The sequence below is a fragment of the Natator depressus genome, chromosome 10 (genome assembly GCF_965152275.1).
Source record: "Natator depressus isolate rNatDep1 chromosome 10, rNatDep2.hap1, whole genome shotgun sequence".
Lineage (NCBI taxonomy): Eukaryota > Metazoa > Chordata > Testudines > Cheloniidae > Natator > Natator depressus.
Genome location: NC_134243.1, coordinates 76,628,041 through 76,635,705, shown reverse-complemented (window position 1 = coordinate 76,635,705; position 7,665 = coordinate 76,628,041).

Here is a 7,665-nt window from a genome sequence, read left to right as displayed (position 1 = left end):
TCTAAGGTGCCACTAGTACTCCTTTTCTTTTTGCGAATTGTATTCAGTGAGTGGGAATTCCATCAAAGAGAACTGCATAAAGGAGAGCCTAAAACCTGCCATTCCGTGAATGCTCAGATGCTGGAGAGAATTTGCACTGACTCACTTTCCTAATATAGGAAAGGACACTGATGTTTCTTCAGAAGCAGTCAAATGATTGCTGAGCAGATCGGATAGAGGATACAAATAGGGTCCCAGTTTCTGTTTTTTCACCTTCAACCCAGTAGTATCGTGTGACCTAAAGTTATGATTAGACTGCTTTTGTTTGTACAGCATCTAGTACGATGAGGCCTGGATTAGGGTCCTTACATGATAGCACAGTAGAAATAGTAAAAGCTGATCTATTTCTTAGGAGGTGAGCTGAGAAGGGGGATTATTGATTCCCCCCCCCCCCCCAAAATATCCCTGTCTTCATTTTGTTGTACCACTTGAGCAAGTCTGTAGAAGGAGAAGCCAGGAGCATGTTCTAAGAGGGTGGAGTTTTGTAGCCCATAAGAATGGCCATACTGGGTCAGCCCAAAGGTCCATCTAGCCCAATATCCTGTCTTCCGACAGTGGCCAATGCCAGGTGCCCCGGGGGAATGAACAGAACAGGTAATCATCAAGTGATCCATCCCCAGTCACCCATTCCCAGCTTCTGGCAAACAGAGGCTAGCGACACCATCCCTGCCCAAACCAAGATCATACTTTTCAGGGAATACGTGAAGTTGGAGTCTTCTGCCCTTCATCTGCTGAAGACCCAGGGCCCCTGCTTCTTTGTAAATCCAAAGAGCTCATCTAATGTAAATATGGTAATATTCAATGTCGTACATAAGAGTCTTAAAAGAAATCATGGCTGTTCTTAACAAGAAAGGACTTTCCAGCAGTCAATACTCAGAGCTCTGGCAGGAGAGAAGAGGCACTGAAGCGATGACATCCACGAAAGGGTTTTATCTCTGATTTTTAATGCTGGAAGGACCATGTTGCTAGAAATGTGTTTCAGTTGCTCAGACATGATCCTGGGAGGTGCTGAGAGCCCTGGACTCAGTGGATGTTACGTGCTCACCACCTCCCAGGAGGCACGCAGCACCTTGCAGGACGGGGCCTGTAGTGAGCTGTAGCCAGACAATGAACTCTCTCTGCCTGCAGTGGCTGTGTCTGCATCAGATCACGCCTCATGGAGAGTGACATTCCAGGATTTTCAACTGAGTGGGAGTCAAACTCTTTCCCAATCCCTGCTCAGACTCTTTCTGGGACCATTTGAAATCCGAGCGTGAGGAAGATAACACTGGCCTCAAGCAAGCAATAATTAGAGGTGAGCTCTCTGGATCAGGGACTTAATTCCCTATATATCCGTGCAGACCCCAGCACCTTCTTGGGCACTGCGGGAATATGAACAGCCAACAATGCTGGCTGCTTTGCCTGCAAACTTAAATACACTGTTCATGTGTCTTCTCAGCATCGATGCCAAAGGAGCATCCAGCAACGGCTGCATCTGCACTTAGACGGCCAATGTCTTTCCCTTACCTATTGCGCTTGGCCTGGTGTAGCATTGCATGCAACGCTGCTCAAGTAGAGCAAGGCTCGTCAACCTGCCTGGAATCGGAAGGAGCAGGGGCGCTAAGCAGCCTTGCAGTGTGGCCAAGCTACTTGGGAGGGAAAAGGTCGTGTGTTGTGGGTGTGTCTGCGAGACAGAGAACCAGAACTTTGCGGAGTGGATGAGAGTTTGGTAATACGGATAAAAGTCCCCAAGGCCTAGAAGGAGACTGTGAAATCCAGCTCTCTCTTGTGACCCAAGTCATATCTGAATGCGAGTCTTCCAAAGTGCAGCTAAACTGTGTCCTTCACATGGTTCTCTTCCCAAATATAACTACACATGGAGCGTAGCTTATACGGGACGCTTAAATTAACACCGCAGCGGCTCTGAATAGTCCACTGAAATAAAAATCTTTCTTTGACATTTATAGGTCTGTGGTGATGCCTGCAGAAAGGTTACAACTCCTGCGGCGAGACACGTCCATTAACATTATCATGGCTCAAGAGGCTTAGGTTTATTCCCAGTGTGACTCTTAATTTAATGGAGTACTTGTGGCACCTTGGAGACTAACAAATTTATTTGAGCATAAGCTACAGCTCACTTCATCGGATGCATACCAGCGCTTGTCATCAGCAAAACTTTTGTCTTTCGGGGGTGTGGTGTTGTTTTTTAACACTTCTGAAAGACAAAAGTTTTGTCATTCAATTACGAGTGTAGACATAGCCTTAAAGACTCCAGGTGACAGCAAATCCACCACATCCAGAGCTAAACTGTTCTAATAGTTCGTCAGCTGGACTTTTAAGCATTCACATCTTATTTCTAGTATAAATTTGTCTTGCTTCAGCTTTCAACCTATCCAATCATGGCCCAGATCATGGCTCCCTTGGGTAGCATTGTGCAAATTACTTCCTCCCTCTGTGTCTCTCCATCTGTCACACATAGCCAGCAATACCCTCTTGGGACCAGGGCTTCGGGACCATTAACCAATGCTCATGCTGAACATGGCTTGTCCTTGTCTACACTGATCAGGCAAACATGCTCCGTGTAGTGTCACTTAAATGTAGATGGGAGGAGTCAAGCTAAACACAACAGACCCATGCAAATGAACCAACCGCTATGTGTTGCTGAAACTTTAGACACCTGACCGTATTACAAGTTATGTGTAATGGGATGGACAGGGTCTTTGATGCCCTGTGTGAGGTGGGGGACCCCCTTAACTGTGATCAACACAGCTCCAGTTATCCCCTGGGTGAAGCCCAGCTGAGGCAGCTGTTGGCACAAAGATTTAGGGGTTAAATCTGAAGTGGTACTGGCCTACGTTCTCTGGCTTGCCCCCTGAGGTGGGGGAAGAACCAGGATTCCTATGTGCATGCGAGTTTTATTCAGTACACCTGAACCTTCTTAGGTACAGAGCCTTACAACCCTGTGGGATGTACTGGAGGGTGATGGCTGGCCAGGAACAGGCTAGGGACACCTCTGAAGTTGTATGAAGGGAGTGCAGCTGAAGGCTTTGCCAGTCTGTTTTATTTTGGTTGCACCTGGGAGAGGAAATAGCTGTAAATAAATCAGAAACCCTGGAGAGGTTATTTTCTGCAGAACTTGGGATTCCTGCTGGGTTTCTGTCCAGCAGCATGATTCATGGCTATGCTACAGTGTTTTGCTTGTGTTTTAATTAACCGGTTAGGTGTTCGTTTCGTTATCGCTACATGGCGTTAGACTTCAGTCATTCAGCGAGAGGAGCTCGTCGGGTGGCTGATCCGTGTTAGCATCTGGGCTCCTTTCACATTTATTCTCTACGCTGAGAGAACCTGTGGCTTTGGGAGGGAGTTTTGAGGAAATAACTCCGTTATGAGGAAGACTGGCGTGGGAAAAGCTGATTTCCTGTATTCTTTTTCTGCAGCAATTATTATCATCACAGCATGTGAGAGATCTGGCTGGGTGACAACTCATGTTTCTGGCCATCACGGAGAGCCATTAATGCAGAAGAAGTTGGACTCACTTGGGGCTTTAATTATCTTCCAAATTCCCCAGAACACATCAAAAGGAACAATGTTGCTGCTCTCCCTGTTCTTTCTGCCTCCAGTATCTCAGCTGGGAATAGCAAGAGGTAGGCCGAGCTCTTGAGGTAAAGGCCAGATGAAGCAGCCCTCAATATCGCTCATTGGCTGCTCCCACCCTTCAGTGTTAGATGTTCTCCTTCCCATTTGTGGTTAATCCACCCACAGAGCTGAATGCAGTACAAAGCGAGGGGAACGAGAGAGGAACAGATATGTTCTTAGCAGAGGAAGCAGCAAAGGATTCCAGCAGATGTGAGCAAGGGATGATAGATTCAGACCAGAGCTGTCACAGCTACAGTGAACAAAACAGGAAGCCCCAAAATCTGAGAGGCCATAGCCAGAAAGTGCAGATCTGAGCCTCCCCAAAGCCGGGGCGTAACTGGAACGGGGAGCTTTGCCTTGGTGCACATGGGAGAGTGGCTGTGCCATTCAAATCCGGATTCACATTTCTCCAGCTTCGGAGCGTGCACCTCTGCGGGTTTGGGCCAGGCCTATGACAGAGAATTCTATTCTTACTGAGCAGAGAGATGCCAGATCCACGGTACTGAGTTAATAAGCCACTGGGATGGTGACGGGGGTGGGTGAGAGATGACCTACAGGACGGTAATAGGTCTCTCCCCTTCTAATCTGTGTCTCTCTGGCCTTTTGTCTCTGGACGTGTGGGTGCACAGCTGATGTTAGCAATTAGAGCCCATCAGTTTGGTGGCCTATGTATCATGATCAGTGCCACGTGAGGGTCTGGGCATCTACCTGTTTTTCTTCTGTTTGTTTGTAAATAGGGAAGGTGTGTCATGATCAGTGGAACCGGAGTCAGAGGGCCCATGTTCCTTGGGTGGACTGTTTAATGAGAGGAAAACAGGGAATGTGAGGTGTTGGGTGGGGAGAGCATTTCAGCCTCATAGGCCACAATGTACTGGGATTCCACTTGTCCAACTTGGCAGGTGGCCTAGGGACAGGAAGAGGAGGCAGCTGGAGTGGCAGAGCTTGGAGAGAAAGGGCTAGAGCGTGGCATGTACTTTTGAGCTGTGAGTCAGGGCAGCATGGAGCCACATCACCCAAGGATCTCTGAGCAGATTGTGCATCCTGTGTGCGTGCATATGTGGGCTGCCCCCCAGTTCCACAGGCCAGTGGAAAGAAGGTGCATTGCCCCTTCTGGCTCCTGTTAGGACACCTGGGTGGGGCAAGAGGGGAGTGAACAGTCCCTGTGCTCCCCACACTCTGGGGCAGGGGTGGGCAAACTCTTTGGGCTGAGGGCCACATCTGGGTGGGGATATTGTATGCAGGGCCGGGGCAGGAGGTTGGGGTGCGGGAGGGAGTGCAGGGTGTGGGAGGGGGTGCGGTGTGGAGGAATGGGTTCAGGGCAAGGGATTGGGGCAAAGGAGGGGTGTGGAGTGCAGGAGGGGGCTCAGGGAAGGGGTTGCAGGAGGGGTGCGGACTGCGGGAGGGAGCTCGGGGCAGGGGGTTGGGGTGCAGGAGGGGTATGGGGTGTGGCAGGGGGCTCAGGGCAGGGAGTTGAGCTGCAGGAGGGCTGCAGCAAGGGGCTCAGGGCAGAGGGTTGGGGTGCACAGGAGTGTGGGGTGCAGCAGGGGGCTCAGAGCAGGTGGTTGGGGTGCGAGGTGTAGGCAGGGAGTTGCGGGCTGGGGGTGCAGGAGGGCTTCGGGCTCCGGCCCGGTGCCGCTTACCTAAAGCAGCTCCGGGGTGGCAGCGGCATGCACTGGGGCCAGGGCAGGCTCCCTGCATGCCTGCCCTAGCCCCACGCCGCGCCACTCCGGGAAGCGGCCGGAACCACGTCCCTGCGTGGCCCCTGGGGGGAGGGCGGGCACAGGGTTCCGCGTGGTGCCCTTGCCACGCCTCCAGGTACCTCCCCCGAAGCTCCCATTGGCCATGGTTCCCTGTTCCCGGCCAATGGGAGCTGCGGGGGTGGAGGGCAGTGCCTGGAGGAAGAGCAAGGCATGGAGCCCTCTGCCCCCTGGGGCCCCAGGGACGTTGTGCTGGCCGCTTCTGAGAATGGCGCGGGGCCTGCGGCACCATGGGGGGGCAATCCCGCGGGCCGGATCCAAAGCCCTGAGGGGCTGGATCCGGCCCGTGGGCCGTAGTTTGCCCACCCCTGCTCTGGGGACTACTACTGTGCGTGGCCCCTGAGCAGCCCCACAAGGGTAAGAGGCCTCTTGTGTGGCTGAACCAGGGCAGCCCAGCCGCCTGGCCCAAAGACATAACCTTGGGACGGAACAAACCAATCAGCTCTGTCAAGGGCAGGCACCATCCACCAGCCAGGCCCTTCCACAAAGGACCTGGGTCTCCTGAAAGCATTGCCACGGCTCACAGCCACCCTGTTACGGGGCAGGCTTACGGAGCTCTCCAGCACGGTCCTCTGAGCCTGCAGGCAGAGGCCAGAGCTGGCCAGCAACAAGCTATTGCTCTGTCCGGACAGCAGGGAAGCAAGGCCATGTCCCAGCTCTTGACGCTCATTCTAATAAGGGCCGTGGGTGTAAATCTCCATGGAGATGATGTGCTGCTGGCCTCCGTGGCCCTGGAATAAAACCTGCAGTTCAGCCACTCTCCCTTTCCTTGGCAAAACTTGCTGCCTTCAGTCTGATTCCGCGCCCCCCCCCCTTGATTCCCTCTCGAATCAAGTGGGGAGCAAAGAAGGGTTGATGAGGCTCACTGGCATGAAATCTGCAGCCCGTTGGATTGCCAATCTCCAGCTTCCAGTGCAGGGCCCAGCTCTCAGTGACTCCCTCAGTTGATGCGGGAGCTACATTGGCAGCACAGAAACACAGGGCCAGATTCTACCTTCATTGTTGCAGGTGTAAATTTGGACTATCCCCATCAGCCTCCAGAGGGCTACTCTGAAAGCACGTCATTGTAAACAGGCCCAGAATGATGTGGTGCCTAGCTGCATCCTAAAGCAGGTGGGACATTAAATAAATAAAAACCTCAGCTGCATTAAATTCTGGAACCACATGGTGGTGCTCAGTGTCTTCAAATCTCTAGACAAAACTGTTCATGGAATAAAAAGGTTTGGGGTTTTGTTTTATTTGTTGGGGTTTTTTTAAATTCCTCCCCAAAGTAGTTAATGAAACTGCTCGGGCTTTAAGCAAACAATGTAGGAGTTTTACTGGGTTTATTCTTTTAAATGAAGATTGTACTGCACTGATCAGATCCTTTTTCTGTCCCGTGGGTTGCAAACCTGTCAGCCCCAAAGCACAGAGAAAGGTTTTGTCCTTTTTAAACATGTTTTGCAAAAGAGATACTTTTGGGAGGTTGGAGTCTTGCGCTTAATGAGTTTTTAATCCAGGTCCCACTTGCAGTTTTGCCAGTGAGAAAATGAGAGAGAGAGAGAGAATCCCATTCTCTAGTCTATTTTGTTTTGTTTTGCAGTAGTGCCTACAAGCCAGGATCCCACTGCGCTAGGTGCTGTACAAACAGAGAACAGAAAGATGGTCCCCGCAGCATCTCTACATAATACACACCCGTGCAGTGGCACAGTTTGTGAAAGGAGTCATCGTCACAAGCAATAGGAACGAGCAGGTGGCAGCTACGTTCGGATTAATAGCACTGCAGGACCCATGATGGGCCTCTTGCTGTGACGCTGTGGGTCGGATTCTCGCAAGTGCAGCTCAGCTGAGGGGGGCAACGGTGTCTTTATGGAGCCCCCAATGCTGTATGGGGGGATACCTTGGTTCCCATCATAAGGCTGCTGTAACTTATGATGACTTCAGACAGGCCTCTCTGGTCCACTCTTCTGGCCCAATCAAAGCATTCCAGCCATGCCCACTCCTGCCATCTGCCACCATCCGTGCATCTACACTGAGGGTGGCTTGGAGCTGCTACATGACCGCTGCTGTGAGAATGCCCCTGCATTTGAGGAGGCTCGGATAGGTCTGGCCACTTTTGGAGCAGCATCAAGGGGATGGAACACAGCCGGGAATCGGCCTGTAGCTGCATCCTGTTATAAATGTTTGCAGTCAAAGGTTATGATGCAGTAACATTTTTGTTACAGATTTGTTCTGGGCTGTAACCTTTGCACATTAGTTTCCAGTTTCTCTTTTT